The sequence below is a fragment of the Ambystoma mexicanum genome, chromosome 8, assembly GCF_040938575.1.
Source record: "Ambystoma mexicanum isolate Mex_15411 chromosome 8, UKY_AmexF1_1, whole genome shotgun sequence".
Taxonomy (NCBI): Eukaryota; Metazoa; Chordata; class Amphibia; order Caudata; family Ambystomatidae; genus Ambystoma; species Ambystoma mexicanum.
In genome coordinates, this window is record NC_090929.1 from 299,021,932 (window position 1) to 299,046,396 (window position 24,465).

Sequence of the window (24,465 nt, forward strand, 5' to 3'; positions counted from 1 at the left end):
GGCGGTAAATCCCCATGTCCCATTTACCCTTCCCCATTCCCATTTTTGCCCCATAGGGCATAATGGGAGTGGGGAAGGCGTTAATTACGCCACCGTAAATTACGGTGGCGTAATTAACTCCATGGTCCCTTAGCGCCATGGATTTTAACACCTGCTAAAAGCAGGTGTTAAAAGCGCCATGGCGCTAAGGGACCTCGTAATTGGCGGTAAGGGGTCGGCGCAGCTAACGCTGGCGTAAACCCCTTACCGCCAGGGTCGTAATGAGGCCCATTGACTGTCCTTAGTTTTCCTTGGGTAGGGAAATGCTACCTTAGCATAGGGCAAGTTAGGCCTTATTCCATCCTGACATATAAAGGAAATAAAGCATTTCTTCAAAAGGTGAATCTGTTGTCTGTGTCTTACTTCCTGATGCCTTCACTGAAGATACTGAAAAGGCTCAGGTCCATGCAGGAAGGGGAAGAGCCAATCCATTGCTGAAGTTCAGCCTTCTGCGTCAGAGTGCAGAGGAGGGATCACATCCCTGCTAGCACCTGGAGGCAGAAGCAGGTTGGAGGCGTGGTTGGTGGAGAGCCTGCGGAAAACAGTGCCACGCCCAGGCAGGAGGCAGAGAGCATTGAGCCATCTGACCTAAGGAGAAGTCAACCGCAGCTGGAGCCATTTGCTGGCATCCACCAAACCCTACGGTAAACTCCTGTCACCGACAGACAGGAGGAACTGAATACGACGACCCGATGCTGAGGACGTTGGGAGTCATGGTTTGCAACAGCTGAAGCAGCCACTTCCCCAGCCACGTACTGCCACAGGAAAATAGGTATGCAGCCAGAGAGAGAGAGAGAGAGAGCAGGAGGAGGCCAGAGAAACACTGAAGAAGCCCTCAAGGCGCTAACAGCGAGTATAGCCTACAATGGGTTATAACTGAGCACAAGCTGCGAGGCATGTATATTAAGAATATCCCTAAAAGGGGTAAAACTAGATCCATAAACTAGATCTAGAAGCCCTTGAGGAGCAGAGAGAGAAAATGTCCCACGGGGGAGTGGAACAAAAGGGGCTGATAATGAAAGTATACCAGTGGGGCCTCAAAATAAAAATAAAAAATCCTAAGGTCAGGGAGGCCAGCAAGCCTACAATGGGCAGAGATTGAGAAGACCTCTTAAGGGGTGAAAGAAGACAGCGAAACCGGTGGCTTGAAGGGTCTATTAGCTCAATCAGAGCTAAGAGAGATAAGGGCAATATCCCATTCTACCAAATTGAAACAGAGACTTACTGTGAGTGTCAAACAAATCTAGCTAGCGAGCGCCAGCAACTTCTATGCAGAAGCAAACCTTTAGAACTATTGGATCAGTTGTTTGGGGGTCCCAAATAATATTTTCCAAGAGGAGGAAGACACAAAGCACTGTACTTTGAACATTATCACCAGGCCAGGGCCTGAGAGAGAGAAAGAGAGAAGAACCAGTGTGAGAACTGGGTGTGGGTCAGAAACCAGCCACCAGAGGCCTAGTAAAAACAGCATACTTAGGACAGTTACATGGTTTAGTTTTGGTGGTAGGGCGAGCATCGGTTAGAATCGGTTTGGACAGAGGGCAACATTTCTGTGAGACATCCAGACAAGCACCAGTTTGTTATTTTTTAGCTAGGGAACCTTCATCATAGACATAGGGCTATTTAAAGTTGTCTTTTCATCATTCATCGTGTCTTCTTGTCCGTCTCCTATGTCTGCCTTACTAAACTCGAATAGAAGTTGTTACATAGGATATTTGTTTCGTTCTATTAGACACTTTTCCAAACTGATCACCCCTCCAAGACATCAAGAGAGGAGAGATTCTAGGTGGGAGACCGTTGCCGAATTTAGGGGCTACTTAATCCCTCAAATGGGCATTGAACTCACTCGAGACAAGATTCTCAAATGTCTGTTGCTAGAAAAAGCGATGAATGACACTAAATTTCTTTGCCTTCGTGGGATCAGAATGCTGTACATACGCCCCAAATTACGAAGACGATCTTACCAACATTATTGCACATATTAGGAAATCTGCGGCTAGATTAAACAGAGAGAATATATACAGCTAGTTTGAGTGCCTGCGTTTAGCATCCACTACATCTGTACAGATAACTATTTTGATGCATATATACCCAAACATATCTTGTTAATCATTGAGTTAGTCATCACAACAACTGCACATCTCATCTCATCATTCTGCTCACTGCATACCTAACACATAGCTGAATTAATTAATTGTATGTGCCTACATACAAAGCATGTAGCCATGTATACTCGTGTGTGTGTAAACACGCAACACAGCTCGATTGAATCATTGCATTACTACACACTGCATGCCTAGCATATAACTGAATTGACTCACTATGTTACCTGCATACATAGCACATCAATAGATTAACTTGTTTGCTTGTGTATATTGAAACTTAACTGCATGGACGACTCGCTATGTTGCCTGCTACCTACAACACACCTAGATTAACTCAATTGCATCAGTACGTGTTCATAACTGTTTACTTTATCAATACCTGAACACCTAGAACAGAGCCAGATTTGAATTGTGCTTCCCTGGTTAAAAAACACATTACAAGCCTGTGTTGTAGTGCTTTGCTCATAACATCTGCACAATAGGTTGACTCATTTCGCCACCTGCTTACCACTGCAAGCCTTTTCAGGTTTCCTGCAGAGTTTTAATCCCGTATCACCAGGATTCTCAAATTGTTTTGAGAACAACCCTCCCATGCCTCAGAGCACATTGCAGCCTTAAGCTTCTTAAATGAGCGAGCTTCTAGCACAGACACCCTTTCTACAGCCTTGTCAGTCCAGCTTTGATATGCTTCTAGTTTATTTTGTATATCTCAACAGTAGATGTGAGAGTGTCGTGTTTGTGGTCAATGCTTCAGATTCTTATTTTGAGTTGGTTAAGTACATCTGTAATCTGTGAATTGCTTGTGGTACTGATGAACAGGGCTAACAGGTGGTCTTTTAAAAGATTACTAACGTTTTGAGCGGATATCTTCCGTTCCAATTGTATGGTCCTATAGATTTGACAACCAATGTTAATGGGCATTTATTATACCATTTTAGATGTCAAAAATGAGTTGTGACGTCACCTTTGAATTTGAGTTCATCTAAATGGCTGTGGTAAACATCAACAAGTCGGATTGTCTGAATGCTATGTTAAGCGTTTGCCACACCACTGAACATACTTGGCGAGATGCGCGACGCTATTGAGCGACATTTGGTAGCACTTAGGAGATTGTACAAACTGTGCTATATGCACCGCTACCCGTGTGTCTCTAAACGTAGGGTGTACAAGACAGATACAGTGACGTTTCCATTTTTACAGGAAAGGTAGAACAAGGATTATACTAATCATGCCATCATTCCACAGGAGCGGTTATTTTTTTTTCTAATTTTCTATAAATATGCATGGACTATTATAAACATCCGAGTGGAGCACATTCCATACGCCATATATTCTGCCGGAGCATATTATAATATACAACCTGGCCAACATGTGCAGACATGCTGTTTGACAAACGCTTTCAAGATGGCATGTTAAGCGCCGATGGTGCAATACAGCAATAGAACTTCCTACGCTGGTCCCAGGGAACATGGTATGTGTGACTGTATTCTCCGACGGTATCATGACGAGGTAAGGAGCCTCCCTTCTAAGTTCTTAGAGCGCTGTAGAGGTTCAGTAGATGGCTGTTCTAGATGGCTTTTTAAAGAATGAATTAGATTAATGCGGCATTTCGTAAAATGATCGCTAGATACGTATCCCTCCAGCATTTTGGTTTACACCTTACATCTTTACTCTTAGTTTGTTTAAGTGTAGCATGCAGCCGGAATTGAAATGCTGTCAACCCCAGTTAGTAGCGCCAACTGATTTGGTCAGTTGATATTTGATATTTTACAATCGCAAGCTCAGACTGAATGATGGTGTATACCTTTAAGGAATTATGTGGAACATGATCCAAATAGCATTTATTGTTTTAAGTTTCCTAACAGGGAGCCAGCAGCTTCGTACTCTGCGGGGAACTCGTTATCTGAGACACAGTGGCCCCAGCCTTTGAATCAGTGACTTGCTGGGTAGTATTTACAAAACAATTCCAACTAATCATTTAGGTCCTGAAGAAAGTGGGATAAAAGATTAAATAACCCACTGAAACCCACAGACAATAGTGGGATGTTCAGTTAAAAACTGGGCACCCATTTTTGAATAAATACATTTTTAATCTTTACTTTGATTGCTTTTGAGCATAGAAGTGGGAGCATTACAATGTATTTTATCCTCCTAATGCTTTGTCTAGACATTTCGTTTTGCCAGATTTTTTAATTGGAGCACATTTCTTATAAATACTCATGCTGTTGGACTTTTTGCCACAGTGAAAAGAGGCCTATTCTCTTCTCTGTCCCCTCACACTCCCCCTTCACGCTAGATAGGCGGTTCACCACCTCTATCTAGGGATAGTGCACACTCAGGGCTCAGTTAGTAACGGTTGGGGGACTACTTAGGCTGTTTATAATCTATTTCTGAATGCCAGAAGTAAGAATGATGGACCTGTACCTCGTGTGTGTTTAGGTCCTTTAAACGTGACATTATCGCATGCAGAAGGAAATTGCAAATTGTTTTTTATACAATGAGGGTCCACTACAAAACTAAAAGGTACTGTAGTGATACCGCCAGCTTTCCACCAGGATTCCGCCGCGGAACGCCAGATAGTATAAACCTAAAATGCTGTCTTTTTCCACAGGAGGATTGTCATTCCACCATGCTCTGAAATTAGTTCCTCAGAAGAGAATGTACACCAGTTTAGGAGATAATTAACGGTTGCCAGACGCATTTATGATGGATTTCTCTGGAATCTGCCGGTTCAACCAGGTGGTAATTTCAAGCAGATACCACAGGAAACCATTGCATTAACACCAGCGTGAAAATCTATGCTGGCATTAATGCAACCACATTTATTTTTTTACTTTTTATTTTAAAGACATTTGGTTTATAACAAAGAAAACCTTTATCTGGTCTCAGACTGTCACATTTGCAAAGTAGAAGGGCAAGATTAACTCATGCTCGGCCCATTGCTTCATGATCAGGCTGGGTTGCAGGACGAGAAGAAAAAAGCTCCCTTAGGAAGTTAAATGTTGCACATGTTACTCTTAAGTCCTCTCCTATGCAGATCGTTCTCGAGTTCGAGTTCTTCAACATTATGATTCTCCCCAGATGTTTCGTCCTTAGTGCTGTAAGACTTGAGCAGTGTATCACTAAATGTCTCCGAGTTTCCTGATGATCCTTACCTTGGCAGAATCTACACGTGACATTTTGCAGGGGATGTGGTCTCAAACACCCTCAGCTAGTCCAATGAGGGGATGATATTTAGCCAGTCAAGTGGCACAGCGAGTAGAGCACTCACTTTGACATCCGTGCAGACGCAGGTTCGAATCCCTGTGATAATAAGCAGCGCGCAGAACTGAGGGTCCGTAGCGCTATATACATGTGAAACTCAAGAAGGCAGCACCGTGGCGTTGGCTCAGAAACTTTGTCAAATATTTTGGTGGAGCATTGTAGGCCCTTTGCTCCAGCCAAATCTCTTTTTGCAGCTTATGTGGGTGTCTAGTGTGCTCCAGCAGTATCCAGTCTCTCTGCCAGTTTTCTTTTTGTCAAATCTGTATTTGTGATCAGAGTTTCTTCCGATATCCTGATATGTGCCATGATTTCCCTGCACCCACATTTGTATGGCAGAGCATTAAATGTGGGCGGTTATGGTAGGTCTGCCCTGCTCCCCAAATCCGTCATACAAATGCACCAAAATGGGGCAGATCGAGAAAATGCAGACTAACACATTTAACGCCATTTTTTTCTATCTGCCTCATAATCAACATGAGCCCACCTGTCTTCTGTGAATCATATAGGCTTCATTCTTTCATTAATCTTGATAATAAAATGTACTCCTACCTCCCATCTTGATTCGTACATACTCTTGGCACCACCCAGCCACAAGGGAGGGGACCAGAGCCATTGTCCTACAAAAATTCTTGCAATAAATTTGACATGTAGCATCTGTATGCACACACCCAGCCAAGCCCCCCCGTGCCTCCCCCAGCCTCACCCCACCAATCAATTTTTCCACAGTGGTTATTTTTTCATGCTTTTCTTCATTTTCGATGTTGAATTTTCTTTTTCCCTCCGATGCCCGGCATCAGGGCGGTTCTTCTACCTATGCAGGGTAAAACAGGTTTCAGCCCATGCATTAGCTGCAACCGTCAGATCCCAGAGACGAACGCCCAATCCTTTTGCTTCAAGTGACTTTTGATGGAGGTCGCAGCTGGTCCTGCAACACCATTTCGGGAAGTTCCCTCACCAGGCACCTTATATGCTGGGAGGAAATCCTCTCTAAGCTTCCTCCTTAGTAACTACAGGAGTTCTTGGACAACAAGTGCCTGTAACAGTTAAGTGACTTTTCTTTTAGGGCACGCCAGTTTCGGGCTCGTTTCCAGGTGGTTTTCAGAACGGGAGGTCAAGGGTTATTAAATGTTCTTGTAGGGTTCCACTAGGGGGTGACCCTCTCCATCTTTTGTCTGGGGTCTCCCTCTACTCTAGGCCAGACCTCTCTAAAGTGCCAAGGTTGTCACTGGAGATAACCCCTACTATTGAATAACTGACTGGCTAGTGGTGAGGTGCCAAAGGCAGTTCTTCTCGGTCGAACTTTTTAATTTTTTTTGTAGGCAGAGGCATACAGCAAACACATACGTCAGAGCAAATCACAGATTCAATGTACACATGGAAATTAATACAGTAACTGAAAGAGCAACACAATGGCAAGTGGGGGAGCAATAAATCATGATGCATCACGATATTTAAGTACTTCACCTCTGTCGGTCTTTCTGTACTCAGGTAGACGGTACAGATTTAATCTAATCACTCTTCTGGGTGGTGTTTGGATCTAGTACCCTTCTTGGATTCGGAGAGAACACATCAGAATATGCCACCAGCAATTCCGCCAGTTCTTTGTGGCTGGAGGTCAATAGACCTGTAGGAATAATGACTCCAAGAACTGGAGTTGGCAAGGGAATCCCTCTGGCATGGTTCTCAGAGAGCGATGGGTTGCTACCTTCTTGCCAGGTTTTCAATGTATTGATGTGGTACAGCTGGGATGATTTCCTACTATCAGCCTGCCAGACTTTATTTTAAGTTGTTCTGGGTTGTGTGGAGTAACACTATGGCTTTGTCCCCTACTTGAAAGGTGTATAGCGTGGCTTCTTTATTGTAAGCCGTCTACTGGCGGGACTGGGCTTTGAAGATTAGTTTTTAACCAGGCTTCGCACCTTCTCCACATCTTCCTGCATGTTTTGTACCATGGGGTGATCGCTGGTCTGTCGACTCTTGGGTCTTTCCCACTCTTCACTCATAATATCGAGGACATCCCCTGGGTTCTGGTCGTGCACAGGCTCAAAAGGAAAGAATCCTTTGGCTGATTGGGTTGTCTTCGTCACAGTGAAAAGATCGCATTGGATTAAATCGTCTCTATTCATTCCATCTTCGGCAATCAGCTTTCTTAGGGTATGCCCCTGTGTTTGGTTAAACCTCTCAACCAGCCTGTCGGTCTTAGGATCATGTATTAATGTTCTAATGTTCTTGATCTTTATGAGGTCTTCTATTTCATCCATCATCTTGTACTTGAAACTGCTGCCCTCGGCTGTGTATTTATGTAGGGAAGCCCACTCGGGTGAAGAATGGGATGAGCACCTTGAGTATAGCTTTGGTGGCGCTGCTCCTCAAGGAAAAAGCCTCTGGGCATCTGGAGGTGTAATCTAGGATTGAGAGGATGTACTTATTCCCTACCGAGGGCGGCTCCAGAGGCCCCACTATACCCATGTTGATTCGGTAGAACGGAATCTCTGTGATAGGGAATGTAGGAAGGGGGGCTCTGGGTAGGTAATCTGGCAAGAGTTTCTGTCAGACTGCACGTAGCTGCTTAATCTGAAAATACAGGCCTGGCCAGCTGAATCAGCTGAGTATGTTTTTCTGTGTCTTCTGTAGGCCCAGATGTCAGACTGGAATGAGCTAACTCCATCATCCTACCAGAATTGCTCAAGGACCAAGAGCCAGTAATAAATTGTGCCTTACACACTTGGACCGACATCCACTCAGGACAGGAGCCCCTTCATGTCGATGAAATGGGGGTGGAGGGGCTTTGGCTTCAGCCTTTGGTTTCAGATACAAATTCTTATAAGCTTGTTCCAGAAGGTGATCCATTCTCTGGTCTTCTGCAAACTCAACTGATGCAGGCAGTGGGCCTACTACAGAAGGAGAGTCTTCTCCTCTGGGCTTTGGGTCATTTCAACAAACCAAGCTTCAGCCCTTTCAGTGTAGTAGACATCAATCTCTGGGACTAATATCTTTTCACATGCCAGATGGGCTATAGGCTAGCCGGGTTTTATGAGGTATTCCAAGTTAAAGTGGACTACATTCACCTCCCTTTAGTAGTCCCCATCTCTAACTCCAGTTTCCACATCCAGGGAATGCTTTTTAGTCAATCCTGATTTGGGGGAAATCCAGCCATTTGTCCCTTCTGTTACTTCCACCCACCTAGGGCCTTGACCTGGGGAGGAACCATCACCTCCTGTTACGCTCACCTGGCTCCCACAGGGGCGTCGGTCGGACCCGGACTGCTGCGGCCTCCACCCACGTGATGCGTAATGCAGCGATGACTGACTGGATCTGCCCTCCTAATCTTGTCTGCTTGGCTCGTAGAAATATTCTCCTACAAGTGGAGAGATGGATTTAGCCACTTGTGGATTCAAGTGAAAGCACCCCCACTGTCCTCCCCACTAATCACCTCTGAAGCGCCCTCTCAGCAATCTCACCTTATATTCTTGAAGGATGAGCCCTCCATCCTGCGAAGCACGCAGGGGCGCGTTGATGACCAGTTACTTCACTGGCCTGAAGATATTGGAAGAGTTGTAGACGAATCCTGACTCCAAAAGGTCCTGGCGAAGAGCCGTAAGTATATAGTTCGTAAGAGTTCAAGAATCTCTGGAATTCACTCCTGTCCAATTCCTCTTTTATCTTGCAGCTTTGACCCAATAAGAAGATTGACAGCTGAAAGCGCTCCGGTAAAAGTCTGTGTTACCCAACACTGTCCGGTAAATAATGCCAAGGGTTAAACTTGCTGCTTTCTCCTTATCTTACAGGTGCGGCATAAGAAGATGTGGCATGCTGATGAATTATACCTCCGGCGGTAAAATCAGGTAAGCATATGGCGGCTAAAGAGATTGTCTCTGTCTGTTCTCTCTGCTCACCTTGTTGTTTCTTGTCCCCCTTAGGTGCCGGGATTCGGCGATGTAAAGATGGAGACAGCGCCGGATCGAAGAGATGCTGGGTGGAACAGTGAGTATGGCGCGGCGCTGCTGCTGGTGATGCGACGCGTTTAAAACAAAGTCTTTCCTCTGGTTTGAAGATGCGATGAATCCGGAATCAGGTAAGAAATCAAGTAATACTCTTGTTTTAACCTTTGCTTCTTTCCTTCTTTCTAGGTGCTCCAGGTTTGAGGCGGGCGTGGCAGAAGGCTGGATGCTGCTGCTGGCACGGTGAGTGTTATGCTGCTGGATGCAGAATAACGCAAAGCGTGTGCTGCTCTTCGGGGGTGGTTTAAATAGCCCCCAAAGTAGTCCCAGGTAGGTATTCCTCCCCGACCACCTCCGAGTAACAAAATAGTCCCTAAGGTAAAGTAGTCCCTTCCAGGCCTCACATGGGCTTGGATCTTCTTGCAGCATGGTCTGCATCAGGTAAGCGTGCACCTATGAGCCTGGCGCCCATGGCGCCAGGACAGATGTCCCATATGAGCCTGGCGCCATAGGCGCCTGGACTGAACCCAGACAGCCCCTAGCAGGGGTTGCTGGGTTTTCTCAAGGCGACATGATGGCTGCTCCCGGGGCTGATGGACGTGGTCTGGATGCCAGGGGGTATGCATCATGACAGCACTCCCCCTCAAGGCCCCTCCTAAAGTTGTTCCTCCCCTTGGTCCTGGTTTGTCTGGGAAGTCCCGATGGAATCTCTTCACTTATCGTGGTGCATGAACATGGTCACTAGGCTCCCATGACCATTCCTGTGGCCCGTAACCTTTCCAATCGATTAAAAAAGTTTTGATTTAACCACCTTGGAGTCCAGGATGTTTTTCACCTCGAATTCAGGTTCTCCATCTATCAAGACAGGATATGGTGGTTTGGTTAATCTTGTTCCTGGTTGAACTGGTTGAAGGGTAATTCCAGTTTGACGGCCACAGAGTTGATTATGGCCTTAATGATGTAAGGTCCCAAATATCTAGGATTAAAAGTCTGAGTTCCTTTCAGAGGTATGTGTTTTGTAGCTAGCCAAACCTGATCTCCAATTTGGTACTGTGGAGTTTCACTTCTATGTAGATCAGCATTTTTCTTGTATTTCTCTTTTGCTTGCTTCAAATGTTCTGTCGCTTCCTTGAAGGCTTGTGTCATAGTAGAATGTAAATGATTAACTGCAGGAATTTCGAAGTGCTGAGACGAATCGAGTTCTGAGGTTCGAGGGTGGTGTCCATATATGGTATAAAAGGGGCTTTGTCCGGTTCCTGAATGTACAGAGTTATTGTAAGCATATTCGGAAATCCATAAAATATCTTTCCAATTACTTTCGGTCTGGTGAAGCATGCAACAAAGGCACTGTTCAAGGGTCTGGTTGGTCCTCTCCGTCTGACCATCGGTCTGGGGATGGTGACTGGTTGATAACCTTACGTCGATTTGCGCCAATTGGCAACATTTCTTCCAAAAATGTGAAATGAATTGACTTCCTCAGTCGGAGACCAATACAGAAGGAAACCTGTGTATTCGAACAATGTTTTCGAGGAACTCCTTGGCCAGGACTGAAGCAGAAGGTAATCTCTTCAAAGGAATAAAGTGGGCCATCTTGGAAAAAAGATCCACGATAACTAGAATGGTGTTAAATCCATTACATGGAGGTAGATCTGTAATAAAGTCTAAAGATAAGGTGTGCCATGGTGTAGGTTGAATATCCAAAGGTTGTAAAATGCCAGCTGGTTTTTTCTTCTGACTCTTGTTTTGGGCGCAAATGCCGCAAGACATCACAAATGACTTTATATCTTTTCGCCAGGTGGGCCACCAGAATTGTCTCTTAATTTTGGCTTTGGTTTTTGCGATACCTGGGTGACCTTCCTTTAGGGTATCATGATAATTGGAGATGACAAGTTCCTGTAATTCCTTGTGTGGTAGAAATAATCGTCCTTGATAGTAAGGTAGGTCATTGATGACTGAGTAATCCGGGCCTTTCTTTACCCAGTACTGCAGGGCTGCTGGATTGAAGAGTTGTTGGATTTTTAAATGAATTTCTTCTAGTGTCTGTAAAGTAGTTATGCCAAGAACTCTTTGTTCAGAAATTATAGGTACCGGCTCCGAGTTCGCATATGCTTCTTCCATTCCTATTCGAGATAAGGCATCTGCCTTGCCATTTTTACAGCCTGGTCGATAAGTGATAACAAAATCGAATTCGCCAAAGAACAATGCCCATCGAAATTGGAGTGATGATTGTCCCTTCCAGGCCTCACATGGGCTTGGATCTTCTTGCAGCATGGTCTGCATCAGGTAAGTGTGCACCTATGAGCCTGGCGCCTATGGCGCCAGGACAGATGTGCCATATGAGCCTGGCGCCATAGGCGCCAGGCCTGAACCCAGACAGCCCCTAGCAGGGGTTGCTGGGTTTTCTCAAGGCGACATGATGCCTGCTCCTGGGGCTGATGGACGTGGTCTGGATGCCCGGGGGTATGCATCATGACACCTCCTCATCTTCATACAGGTAATATCCCCAGTTCTAGTGGGGACTAGGGCAATCTTAGTAAGTTTTACTATCCTTCACATCTCCTTTGGCTGTGGGTGACCCCTATATCGGGGTCTAAACAATCCTACCATGTGTCACAGATGGCCTTAAATACACACCAACACTCGAAGACAGTTTGAGGGTTTTTGTTAAAGGTATTTGTAGGGTTTGACTAGGGGCTACCCCTCTCTCTCTCTCATCTGCCCTAGGTCTCCTGCCACCCTATCCCAGACTTCCAAAAGTTCGAAGATGGTCGCTAGGGATCAGTAACCCATACTGTCTAACATCTGGCTGGCACGCAGGTTTGCCTAAAGGCTACTGCCATAGCTCTCATACTTACTCTTCTAGGTGGATCCTAACTTGGGGTCCCATGAGCAGACTGATCTTAACCACTAGTGCCTTCCTCTCACCCAGTGTTTACCTCACAGGCTCTTATACTCATGACCCAAATGTCATTTTCTTAATTTCCCAACCTCTTACACTCCTCCCTCTCCTTGTTCTCTCTCTCTACTGCCTTCATACCTCCAATGTTCTCCCCACTCCTAATTTCCCTCTCCACTACCACTCCACTATCTTCTCCTCTCCACAACTTTCCACTAGTCTACTCTCCACTACTGTCCACCCCAACGCTGCACTCTTCTCTACACTAAATTCTACCCTCCTCCTCTTAATCACTCACCTTTAACTCTCTCAATCCCTTCTCACACAGCCTCACTTATCCCCCCTACACTCCCATATAGACTGACTCACCCTAAATGTACTCTCACACCCAAGTACCACTCTCTCACCAAAAAATACCTCAGCCTGCACCTGCTCTTTGTTATCCTCCTCCACTCTCCGCTGCACCGTCCTTCCTCCACCTAGTCTACCTTTTCTTCCCTTGACCTAACCTGTACAACCTACAGTCGCCTCGTCTTCCCACATCCCCTTGTTTCACCTCATACTCTTCCATTGGCCATTGCACTTAGTTGGTTCCCCAACCGATTGTCCACCCACCCCCCATGGTGGGTTACCGTGGTGGAAAACCGTAAAGCACCCTTTCAGCCCCACCATCTCTGAAAGAGGATGCGCCTGTATCTTGGGATTGTCCGTTTTCGGTGAGAGCTGAGCTTCTTGACTGCCGGTCCTCTGCGAAGAACCTGTACTGTGTACTTTCCAAAGATCCAAGTCCATCGCTCTCTGTGGGTCTTTGCATGTTGCAGTGTACTGTTGTGGAGGACCATGGCATCAGAGTACAAAATGGGAAGTGGACACAGCAGTGGGTCATGGTGAGGTCTGCGCAGCAGGTCACCTGTACGTTAGGGGAATGTTGTTTCCTGTTCCAGAACACCTATTCTGATGCTTGTGGTACCACCAATGTGACATGCATGCAGTGCAGAGCTGCAATGATGCTACAGAAGCGGGCACATGCCTTCAACCAGACCTTTGTTGCATTTTTCTGTACAGTGGTGCTGGGCAGGGAAATTTGCTGCAGGGAATTCTGCATGAGCGCATCCAACATCTGGGCAAGCAATGCTCATTTTTGTAATGCAGTGGAATTACCATTTTTGTTTCCAGCACCAATTCCTCTGTCTGAATGAGGGCAGGTTTATTGCTGTAATCCCATCTGCACTAATTAATATGGGGCTAATTCCACCAGAGGAATTAGAACCCATTGTAAATAACCCTTAATTTGGCAGATTGGCAGAAGCGGCGGTAAACCTATTGCCACCATTTTTTCAACTTACCCCCAAACTCATGAGCTCCCTTGTATTCCAGTATTTTTTCACAAACAGAAGGACGATACTATAATGCTTTAGTCATTGCTACAGCTAAGCGGTCATTGCCCCTAGTCAATCATCCATAAAATAACTACTGGACTGTTTTTTTAGGTGCATGTCCATTCTGATGAAATTGATGAATGGCGTTCATTTGCACACACCAAGAACATTTAGGACCTGCACAGAAAAAATGTCAGGTAATCACATTGCGTATTTTGAAATGGTAGTCAACGAGTTAGATAAAGAGCATTGCATCTAATATATATGTCTCCCTCTATTTTACTGAATTCAGAACAAGCTTCAGCCTTGTGGGAAAACATTTATTAATTGTTAAAAATAGTGTCTTATGCCCTGATGAAGATTAATTCAAGCAAGTTGAGGGAAATACGTATTTTCCAGAATTCTTCTGTTGGGTGGCCAAACCACTGAGTGGGAACATGATTTTAGTTTATGTTTATTAGCATAAGGAATATTCTTGAAAGACTTTAAACATTGGTTTCTCCCAATGGCTGAAGATATGTACAATTACAGGCCAAACTCAGGTTGTTTTAATTTACTTATGATATTGTATTGTCTGTATTAAACTGTAAACTTAATAACCCCACATACAATATTTTTACATGAATACGGCCATAATAGAAAATGATGTGATTTGGAAAACACTATAGAAAAGAGTGTTTTAAGTTGAGCATTGTCTCTGCGGAATTTCTATAATATCAAAATTGCACTAATCATGCGCATGTGTGCCCAGACAATTGTCCAGCCAGAACCATACACATTGTTCAACAAAGAAGCCCTTGGGACGCATCCGTCCTTTCTTCCCAAGGCCATCTCTGAGTTTCACATAAATTAGGAAATGTCAGTACTGTTTTTCTTTCCAAATCCCACTTCGAGGGGCAAATGGCTCTTCATTGCATCGATGTCCTAAGGGCGCTAAAGGACCATGGATTTCTGCTTTTCGGTGCGCTTTCCGTACCATAACAGTGGTCCGCACGAGGATAGCTGGTGCCCAAGACAACTCTTGCCCGATGGTTAATTTCCTGTTTTTCAGAGAACTACAAGTATCAGAACCTCTCTACCAAAATCAACTTGAATGGGCATGCAGAAAGGGCTGAGGTGGCATATGTGGCTTTTTAGAGGCAAGTCCCATGGGACGTGATTTCCAACGCGGCCACATTAGCCTTGCCGTCTGGGTTCTCCAAGCATTAATGCAGGGTGGCCAGCATTCGTGCTGATTCCCGGTTCGGCCAGGCAGTTCTTCAGAGTATGGAAGGTGGATGGGACGTAGGAGTATGTTAAAGTTACTCAGCATACTGAATACTGTATTCCTAGTCTATAGGCCCCCTTCCTCCACATGTCCTCTCACTTCCCCTCTTTAAAACAGATCAGTCGGGTACCGCCAACACAGAAGGAAAGGGAATGCTGGAGCAAGGACTGGGGCTACGCAGCTAAGCGTTAATTGATTGTGAGCATTTTCTGCCGGAAAACATCCCCATTCCTCCCTCCCTCCTATGGGTGGGTAGTCCCAAGAACATGGAGGAAGTGGTATTATGGACTAGGAGTAGAGTATCCACTGCAGTGAATATCTTTACCTTTTGCCAATAGGGTGATGCCCAAAAGTCCTACTTTTTGTTCCATGTAAGGTCGATTTAACATGCATACATTGAGGCAACTTTTTTGACGGATTCGTCAAGTTGATCCCGGTATCCTAGCAGTAGCAATGATTCTTAGCACACAAAAAGCATTTGATTCTGTTGAACGGCTTTTAAAATTCTATGTAGAATGGGATTGGGCTACTACTTCCTGACATGGGCGTGTGTTTGGTAGATTTTTCAAATGCTCACTGGCAGGGTGTTTCACCAAGGTATACTGGACTCTCACAATGACAATGTGACTGAGCAGACTGTCTTCAATCTTAGAAAGCGAGAGGGGTACAGCTAATCATACAAAAAACAGGGAACAAAATAAGGATTTTAGTAGCAGGAACTAAAAGCAGCTCCTGGAGATCCAGCATCACCCAATAAGCAGGAGCTACGTCTGGGAACCAGGAGCTGTTATATAGTGTACCACAAATGTAACTCCCACATGAGATGCAAACTAACTTTTTGTCAATTATAGATAATCCAATATGCTTTAAATATCTTCTGGCGTTGAATGCTCATTTCTGTTCATAGACTGGGTTATTGTCATATGAATAGATTTGTATGGCACCAGTTGGCCTGTAGAACCAAATATATCTCTTGGTAGCTATTGGTGCTGAGCCAACCAGGCTCTCTTGGGATATAACCAGGAGCTAAATAGCTCCCAGCAATTTCGAACCCTGACGCAATAAAGTCTAATCCACACAGTATGTTAATGAAATATGTACACTTTATTACAAGGTAAGGTATTGATAAATACCTATAACATTATAATAAGCAGTAGGGGGGTGGTGACTATAAGCATACATTACCACAATTTGTCTCCATATGGTGTCTTGGAAGTCCTTAGACAACATGCGGATTTAGGTAGGAGGCTGTTAGTTGTGCAATTAAACTAACAGGAAGCACAGAAGCATTCTCAATTCTGTCACCTCTAGGGATGCCTCCTGGCACCAGGGAGTCGTCCAGCAACATCAGCATAACCAACTGATCCCTGTATCATATTTATCTAACATTGAAAAGAGAGTTTGTCAGACGTTTCCTAAATGCTGTGTGATTTACGATATGTCACAGAGAAGTGGAATTTGCAAGAGGGGAAGAGGAAGACAGAAGGCTCCATCTTTGCTGCGACTGGTATATTCCCAGTGTGCCACGCTCGGATGCAGTAGTCTGCAGTACATGCACCAAAGCCTGTAGCCCCCACCCTTTCTGCCTTCATAGAGTATGAGTGGTTAATGCTCAGGGAGGGGAGCGACTTGCAGTGGGTGGTACAGAGCCACGGGTGATACATTGCAGGGACACAAACATAGTATCTTGCAGAGTCTGTAGACCATTTGATTTTTGGATGTTGGCCAACAGACCCGTTCCCCTTGCTGGATAGAATCTTCTGGGTTGCAGGACAAATTCTGAATGAGCAGAATGTGTCTATCTGCCCATATTAATCGCAGTGATAATTAAGTTACATTCTGTGATAGGATATTTACAGCTTTTAACTGTAGTTATGTGCCTTCAGCCTTACTCAGGTCCCATAACTTGGGTGTGGGTCATTCACACAAGGTACAGCATTGCTAACTGAAAGGAAGCAATACTGTTCTATTGAAAAGTATTAAATAAAGGTGATCTTTCCGTACTCAACACGCGAGCATTTTTATTTGGTACACGTCATGACTGTGAAAATATCAGACTCCCCACAATCTCCTGTGTTACTGAATGAGCATGCACTTGGGTATGCATTGACTAATGCAATGGCAGAGCTGTGGGCTGTGATTTGTGGACTGTGGCCGGGCACCTCAGGGCAGCAATGTTTGTTTTATGGTACTGCACACAATGGTCTAAAATGCACTGGTCGTGTCACCAATTTGAACAGCTCCAACACCCCACAGTCCCTAAACAGTAGTGAAACTGGCAGATGGCTTGGGAATAGAAAATGCTTGGGTGTCAATGAAGTGAGAAGAAAGCTCACTCCCTTGCGAGGGAAAAGCACTTCCGATTAATGAAGCTGAACATCTCCAGCTGCAAACTTCTCCTCTGTGCGTTAGATAAGATCCATAATGCTTCATGCCCGCCATCCCATAGCCAGCCACACATCAATAGCGAAAGGAAATTAAAAAAAAGAAATGATAGCTGAGGGAGAGGGGAGTGAGAAAGATGAAATACATCTCGTAATCACTTAGATCAAGTAATATTTCATTCAGAGTCGCCGCAGTGGAAGGAGAGCTGCAAGGATCTCAGCCCTGGGCTCAGGCCCCTTTCACTTGCAAATCACTGAGTGACACACTGCTCCTGCCTCCCGAGGCTGATAACAATACTCACTAGGCTCAGAGAAAACCGTGACACATGCAATGAGCCTAGCAGTCGGATATGTGTGGACATTAATCGGCAGACACTGAAAGACATTGGGCCTCATTACGAGTCCGGCGTTAACCGAGGCGGTAAAACCGCCTGGTTAACGCCGGACTCGTATTACCATTCCGCCTCCGTGATTCCCGGAATTACCGGGGCATCACAACCCCGGTTTTCCGGGAATCACGGAGGCGGAATGGTGTAAATCCCCATTCCCATTGAGTCCTATGGGACTCAATGGGAATCTGGATCATGGAAACACCGGCAGCATCTTGTAATGCTGCCGGTGTTTCCTCGTCCGCCTGCAGGCGGGCAGTGTTAAACCCGCCAGGTCAGACCTGGTGGGAACATCACCTCCCGCCTGCAGGGGTCGGGATCAGGCGGTCCGGAAACAACGGTGGCGGCGGGTTTACCGCCACCGTTATTTCCGGACCGCCACGGTCGTAATGAGGCCCATTGCCTCCCAAGCCCCTTAAGGTATAATTGTGCACATCTCAGCTGGAAAATGTGCATCATTGTAGGCACTAGGCCAATGCTGCCAAGTGCAATTGGAGGATGTCTGCCCCTTGATCATGATGGTCCAGTGAGCATTGGTCACATAGGAGCGATCCTGTCTGATCCAGAATGGATGGCTGGCAAGAGTCAAAGTGAGGCTGGCCCCTAATGAGGACCACCTGGAAAGAAAACTGTATGTAATAATTCAGATCAGGCATGAAACAGGCTACATTTTTGTTCTACATGAGGTAAGCGAACTGTCCAGCACATCCTGGTCCCCAGATAAACCAGGCTATCCTTAACCAATTAAGAAAGGGTGATCCATGTCATTAAATGTATTTATCACATCCAGGATTTTAACAAAGTTACTCACTGTATTGACTACCTTACTCCTAGTCCATAGTCCCCTTTCCTCCATACTTGTGGGGCATTCCGTCCTTCGGAACGGGACCAGAGCACTTTTGCAAAAGGAAGCATCAAAACTTGTTTTGTCCTTCTTTTATTTTACACGAGGCCCCGCACGCGCCCGTGACCCTGCCCTCCTGAGCTCTGCCCCGCACATCGCCCATCAGTCCTTTTCAATCACCAGGCAGGTCTGAGACCATTTAAGCAATAATAGAGGATACATACTTTTTAGAGTGGATGGCGGGCGGGCGTGTGGAGGAAAGGGGACTATGGACTAGGAGTAAGGTAGTCACTACAGTGAGTAACTGTGTTATACTCCTACGTCCTGTCCCCTTTCCTCCACACATGTGGGAGATTCCCAAGCATACCTCACAGGTAATACGGGTGGACGGAAAAAACCTTCACTGAAATAGGTTCTTAAGAACAGCCTGGCCGAACTGGGCATCGGCCCTGGAGCTCAGGTCCAAGCAGTAATGCTTACAAAAAGCTGATGGGGAAGCCCGCGTAGCCGCCTTGGCAATGGTTTCCCAAGGGACATACTTTTGGAAGGCAACAGCAGCCGCTTTGCCACGTACAAGATGAGCATGCATGCCTTTCCGAGGTTGAAGGCCTTGAATGCTATAGGCTTCAGAAATACAGGAGGCAATCCATCGGGAGATAGTTGCTTTGGAAGCCGGTTTCCCTTTCGGGAGCCCGGAGGTGACAAAAAGTTATGTGGAGCCCCTGAGTTCACTCGCTCTATCGAGGTAAAGTTTCAGGGCTCGCCTGATATCCAGATTGTGTAAGGATATCAAATGGTTCAAATGAAAATCGGTAACCACCCTGCGCAGGAAGGAAGGATGAGAAGGATGAGTGCGAAGCCCAATCTTTTTCCTTATGAAACGTGAAGAATGGATGTTCCACGGAAAGAGCTTGGAGCTAACTTACTCACCTCGCTAAAAGGAATTTCAAATCGGTAGTGGCCATGGTGTCATGCGTCCCGGGTCCTGGAAACAGTGTCACCGATTTCGATGGGGCGGCCATTGAATGTTCCACCACATTGTTTCTTCTATGTTAGGTGGCGGTCTAGTCTTTCACTGCTCTTCTGTTCGGCGTGCGGATTGCTGGGAGGTACTTATTCCCCGTCCTCCCAGCAACCCGTGCATTGCAACGTCAGAGTGTCGCTTTGCCGCACTTCTGTGTTTTTGTTCCAGCGCTAATTTCCCTTTTTGCACTCCGGTGCTTTTCCGTCACTCCACACCGTTTTTCCACGGACGGTGACGCTCTCGCTCACTCTCTCTCTTAGCTCTGATCCACTAGTCATCTTTAACAGGCTCTTTTCCCCTTTTCCGCTTGGCGTTCTTTCTCTGTTGCCTTTCCGTTTCATTTCTGTTCTACTTACTTTCTCTCTCTTGTTTCTCTTGCTCGGGATCCTCCCCGCTCGTTCTTCCCTCTTTTCCTCGTTTTCTTCTTTGTTCGACGGACTTGCTTCCGTTCTGCCAACCGTTCCTTCCTCATTGAAGGACTTTGTTGTTATTGTACATCTACTGTACCTGCTGGAATTTCATCTCCTGCCCGTGCTGCTATCCGGATACCATCGAGCTTCCTCAACCAGTTCCTGGAATCACTCCATTTGCTCCAGCATTTCTATCCACGCTCCCAAGAACCGGACTCCACGGACTGAGGGTTTTTTTGTAGCCAAAGGCTTTTGCCCCTCCTTTCTTACCTGTTTGGGTGGACGGGTCACGGGGGCTACAGCTTACAGGTGGCAACTGTGGCTTGCCATCGAGATAGGCTTCTGACATCATCTCCCCACCAATATCGAGAACCAATTGGGTACAACACGGAGTCCAGTTCCACAGGTGAGGAGTCGGAGGAGGGTAGTGGTACAGAAGAAATACAAGTGTATTGTGACACCTGTGACACATGGGTTCAAATGGCTTATGGCATAACTCAGTGAGGACCATATTCAAATCCCACTTGAGATGAGGGTGCACACCAGTGGGAAGATGTGAAGAAGACCTGCAAAATGTCTTTTAATTACCGGATTAGTCAATGAAAAAGAACAGCTGTCTGTGGACAGGTAGGCCGCAATGGCCGATAAGTAAGTTCTGCATGACAGAACATGAATGCCTGTAGCTGCGAGGTGAGACATGAAAGATAGAACAGTGTTAACCGTAGCATGCCTGGGGTCAAGCTGTTTAGCTAAGCACCAGTGGCAACAAAACGGAGCCATTTGCTCCTATATTGAGCCCTTGTGGAAGGTTTTCTGTCCGCTTGAATAATACGCATATTGTCCCGGGACAGATTGAACTGCGCAAAGGATTTGAATTCAGGCACCAGGCCGCCAAGTTGAACTATTGTGTGGAGGGGTGACACAGCTGGTGATCATTCTGGTGAAGAAGGTTGGGAATCGGCAGCAATCTGATTGGAGGAAGAATCGACAGATGCTGAAGTTCCGAGAACCAGAATCTGGCTGGACACCAAGGAGCTATGAAGAGGAGAGTGCAATTCGATGTGCTCCCGAGCTTGCAGAGTGACCGATGAATCAGAGGCAATGGAGGAAAAGCATAAATTCATCTTGTGCCACGGGATCTCGAGTGCGTCTCCCATGGAGGACGCTCCGAGGTCGACCCTGGATGCATAAACCGGAAGTTTCCAGTTTGTGAAAGTCACAAAGAGGTCCACTTCTGGAGTGCCCCATTGGCAAAAAATGTTGGAGAGAACATCACTGTTCAACTACCACTCGTAACTGGCAGCCGACTGGCGGCTGAGTGAGTCTGTAGTTACATTGATGTGACCCGGAATGTTTACAGCCTGGAGTCAAACCTCGTGTTGAATGGCCCAGTCCCAAACTTGTATGGATAGGTCCACCAGGAAGGGTGACTTGGTGCCACCCTGCTTGTTTATGTAAAACATTGTGACAGAATTGTCTGTGCGAATACGGACTACCTTGTTGGTAATCGACGGCTGAAAAGCTCTGAGCGCCAGAAAAATAGCCAGGAGCTCCAGGTAATTGATGTGGAACTGCCTGTCCTGAAGCATCCATAGGCTGAGTACTTCGAGGTGACCCAGTGTCGCTCGCCACCACAGAAGGGAGGAGTCCGTGGTAACCGTCAATTGTGGGCAGGGCTCCTGAAAGGTAGTTGGTCGAGGACCACCATTGCAGATCCTACGTCATGGAGGAAGGAACTAGTATCATCTTGGAATCTGGGTCCAAAGCCTGATACCAGCTGCTCCGAAGAGCTGGGTGAGTGTGCCTCACCTTCAGACGTGCAAGAGGTAGAGTAAGCATGCAAGAGGCCATGAGACCGAGAAGTCTTTGAACCACCAGGCCGTTATGTGCGAGGACTGGAGGAAGAGCTGACACGTGGTCGCTAAGTCTGCAATCCTGTCTGTTGTTAGGAACACCCTGGTACTGACAGTATCCCAACAGAAACACAGGAAAATCAGGTCTTGAGACCGTCAGGGTCCATTTACGCCAATTCACTGACAGCCCAAGATGGAACAGGAGCTGTAGGAGAGACTGAAGATTGGCCACGGCTGTCTGTTGGCAAGGACTGTGCAGGAGCCAATCGTCCAGATATGGATATACATGAATACCCTGCAGTCAGAGGTAAGCTGCGATGACCGACATCATCTTCGTAAAGATATGCAGCGCCGAGCTGAGACCAAAGGGGAGCACACGGAACTGGAAGTGTTCTTCTCCCAGGGAGAAGTGCAGATCTTTCTGATGCAGGCTCGATATCAGAATGTGCACGTATGCGTCCTGAAGGTCAACCACGCTGAGCCAGTTGCTCTTCTGAAGAGAAGACTTTATTTGGCAAGGCGTGATCATCTTAAATTTCTCTTGGGGAAGAGAACGATTGAACTGGGAAAGATCGAGGATAGTGCGCAGGCCAGCCTGGTTGGGTTTGGGCATTATGAACAGACGGGAGTAGTAGCCCTCCCCTTGCTTCCTGAGGGGAACAGGCTCCACAGCTCTGAGGTCTAGAAGTTTCTGTACCTCGGGTCTGAGGGAGGGCGACCCAGTCTGCTGGGAGGGAGGGTTGAAGGGCAGGGTATGGGGGGGGAGGGCAAGCGGAAGCCCGCTCGAGCGATGTACAAAACCCACTGGTCTTCGGTGCTGGTCTGCCATGCCTCCAGATGAGATGAGATTTGTCCTCCCACCGGAGTGTCGTGCGACAGACAAAAAATATAATTTGGCTGATTTGTCAGCAGGGAGACTACCTGCCCCTGGAGAGGAGGCTGATGGCCGAGAGAAAAAGCAGCCCCCTTCGTGCTGTTGGTTACGGCGGGGCCCACCAACCGGGGCTTCAGACAGGCACGCACAGTGACCCTGAAACCCCCTGAACCCAGAGAAAGACCAAGTTGGAAAAGACTTTCTTGCCAATGGCGTCAAGAACTTTATCCTCCTTGGAGAGGATTTGGGCCGCTGCAGTGGAGGATGAAGATGCCGGCTTGGATTGGAGAGTGGCAGTTGCCACTAGCGTGGACAATGGGAGTGGACAGACTGAAAGAGCTATATCGTCTGAGGCGTGAAGCTTATATCGAGCGTCAATCCTCTTTTTGAGGTGCAGCCAGGTATGGGGTTTGTCACAGACCTTATGGGCCTCAGCCAAGACATCCTTCTGGAGGAACAGGCCAGTGCGCTCTTGCAGCGAAAGGGTAAAGGCTCCCGAAAGCACCCCCTGCTGAGGAGCGGGGGCCTCGGATACTGGGATATCAAGCAAGTTCATCATATCCAGCACACGGTCATGGAAAGCTCTGATAGAGCAGGGTTGTTCATCGCTGTCCTGGGCTGCCTGGTCCTCGTCCGGTGAAGCAGGAGCAGGAGACTGATCCGCTGCACGTGGTGCCTCAGGTTTTGAAGTGTTTTCTATAGGCGCATTCGATGTTTTCTCTATGGGGGATAGCTGAGGCAGAGGAGGAAGCGCTGGAGGAGATCCGGCAGGTAGAGGTGGAGGAGGTGGCACCACCGGGACCTGCGTAGGATCAACCGGGGCTGAAGGTGGTACCAGAGGACTGGTGTACAGCTCTTTAAAAAGGCCCTTAAAGGGGGAAGGGGGAAGGGGTCGTGGCCTGGAGCGATGTGGCAGCTCCATTGATGGCCTCCGTATGGGTCCGCGGCCATACTCGTAATATTGCTGGTTCCTGCCATGCCAGCCGCTAGCATGTCATGAGAGGAGACAACGGAGCTTCCCCTGCATCATCGGCTGCAACCTGGGTGCTTAATGGCCCCAGGATCACAGAATACGCGGCGAGGGAAAGCTCCTCCGGCACCCGCACTGCAATTCAAGATGGCGGCCGCAACTCTGTGTCCCTGCCCCCGCGGCCTGTCAGCCTTGCCTCGCCTGCCTCGGTCCAGCTCTGGGGTTTGGATTCCCTCCGGCACGCACTAACAGTGCGCTGACACCGCCTGCTCCTGCCCGCCAGCTTCACCCAGCTCCCGTGTGATTCCGTGTGGATGAAGATCCCGCCCGCACTCCCAGCCGGCCCTGGTCCCACGGCCCCACCTCATCAGCGCTTCCACCCGGACCAGGTTGCCCATGTGTGCCGCTGGAGGGGCCCCATAGTGCCAGTGCAATCCCACCTGCCTGGATGAACGGCTGGAGGGGCCCTGACTCGTTGGTGCTCTCCACCCAGACCCGTCTGCCTGACTGAGCCGAGACACCCCGGCGCCTCTTCTTGCTGGAGCCCGGGGGATCCGCTGAGCGCTGGTGGCGCACTGATTTCGCCTCTTCCCTCCCGCCCGCCAACTTCGCCCAGCACCCGTGTGGGGGCCGCCCGCACTCCCGGCGGGCCCCGATCAGACTCTCCCTGCCAGCCATCAAGAAGGCTGTGGGTGCCCGGGGATCCGACGTGGACAGGAACAACAGCAGAGTCAAGCTTGCCATCGGGGGCTTGGTGAGCAGGGGTGCCCTAGCCCAGCTCGGGGGCACCCGTGCCTCTGGATCCTTTGAACTTGGCGGGAAGCGG